The following is a 1,694-nucleotide window of genomic DNA, read 5'->3' as shown; positions in this document are numbered from 1 at the left end:
TGGCACGCCACAATCCCCAAAACAAACCCCACCTCGTCCCAGCCCCAGTCATCTCCCAAGGGGGTATATCTTGCCCAGAGAGCCTGGAAGGCAGGGGCATTTGTTTTTACAGCTCAGTCACTATTATTCCAGCCAAAAAAAAGCACTTCCTGTGAGGATGAAGTGATTACCCCAGGTCACCTGGCGACATTCCTCTCCTGGAGCCGGTGCCGGCCGCCCCTCCACCAACGCCGCGCTCCGAGGTCACGCAGCTGCCTGCGACCACGAAGTCCTCAGTGAGGCCGCCTCCCACGCCCTGGAGACGTGGTCTCCCCTCCCGCGAGGGTCCCTCTGACCCCACCCGGGCAACTAGGGCACCGCAGGCTGTTACCCAACTAACCATCAAGTGCGGCGCCGAGGGCGTGCGTGGCGTGGCGTGGCGCGGAGGGGCGCGGCGGGGCTGGGCTGCGCTCTAGGCACCATGCGGTCCCCACGCCTAGAGCTCACCTGACTGCGATTGAAGGGACCACTCGGCAGCCTGATAACGCGCCCCCGGCCGAGCCTGCGCAATGGGGGCGCAGTCGGCCCTCGCGCCCTCTGCTCCCCAAAACAAGCGCGTGGAAAGCTTGGTCCGGGCTTCTCACAGCCGCGCGCACAGACTTGTTCTCCCCCCGCGAGTCTCCCGGGAGCGTCGCGGCCACCTGCACGCGTCCGGCACACAAACGTCGGTCTCACCCCTCAGTTTCTGCCAGAGAAATAGGAAAAGTCACCTAGAGGCCTGACCCTGACGGGTGGGGGGAGACGAGCGCGCGGAGTAGCGGGAAGCGTCTGAGGAGCGGGGACTGGGCAGCGTTTGAATGGATGCGGGTGCCGCTGGCACCCGGGAAGACGCCGGGGGCCGGCGCTGTGGAGCCGGGCACGGGCTGGGATGTGTTTGGATTCCAATCCGGGCCTGACACCAGTTGAGTGACCTCGGAAAGTTCCCCAACCCTCCGGGCCTGTTTCCTCCCTCTGAAGTGGCGACAGTAATAGAACTGACCTCGTAGGCTCATCGGGAGGCCCTGAAGGGGGAACCCATGCAACTTGCCACCGCAGAGCCAGGCCCGCGGCTGTTGGCGCCTGGTGGGTATTAAAGACGAGTCGGGAAAGAAGAGCAGGTAAGAGGGCGGGAAGACTGGCCGGTGGGTTGGGGTGTGCACCTCGGCCACGTGGAGAAGCGAGAATGCAGGGGCCGGACGCCTATGGACGATGCGTGTGTGGGGCCGGATAGAATCGTGGCAGGCGGCGCTGGGGCTGATGCGCCTCACCCGGATTAGCCTCTGTAATCCTCACAGCCCTGTGAAGCGGGCGCTGCCGTGAACATTTTGTAAATAAGGGACCCGAGGCTCAGAGAGGTGAAGTAACTTTCCAGACGGCCCAGCTTGTCAGCGGCCAGCATTTGAAGTCACACCCCAGAGTCTGTTTTTATCGTAATAGCCGCTTTGACCGGATAACCAACGTGTGTGTGTTGAAGTGATCAGATGACCATGGAGTGTCTCTGATGTCCAGGACTTTGAGAAATACTGAAAAAGTATGAGGCAAGGCCCCTGCCTTCAAAGAGCTTGCAAGTTTTTGGGGGAGACTGAGTCAGGCACAAATTAACCAACATCTGTTGAGCACTTGACAGAACCCTGCCCTTCCTTGGTTGGTTAACTGAGTCAGGCACAAATTAACCA

General features: G+C 61.2%; 1 pseudogene; it reads right to left on the bottom strand.

Annotated features, from left to right (window-relative positions):
• Positions 1–362: 362 nt before the first annotated feature.
• Positions 363–1,084, bottom strand: LOC107126705 (putative uncharacterized protein encoded by LINC01356; annotated as a pseudogene).
• Between the last annotated feature and the right edge of the window lie 610 nt (positions 1,085–1,694).

Source organism: Macaca fascicularis, chromosome 1 (genome assembly GCF_037993035.2).
Source record: "Macaca fascicularis isolate 582-1 chromosome 1, T2T-MFA8v1.1".
Lineage (NCBI taxonomy): Eukaryota > Metazoa > Chordata > Mammalia > Primates > Cercopithecidae > Macaca > Macaca fascicularis.
Note: the sequence above shows the minus strand (reverse complement) of the source record. Positions and strands in the feature narration are given on the sequence as shown.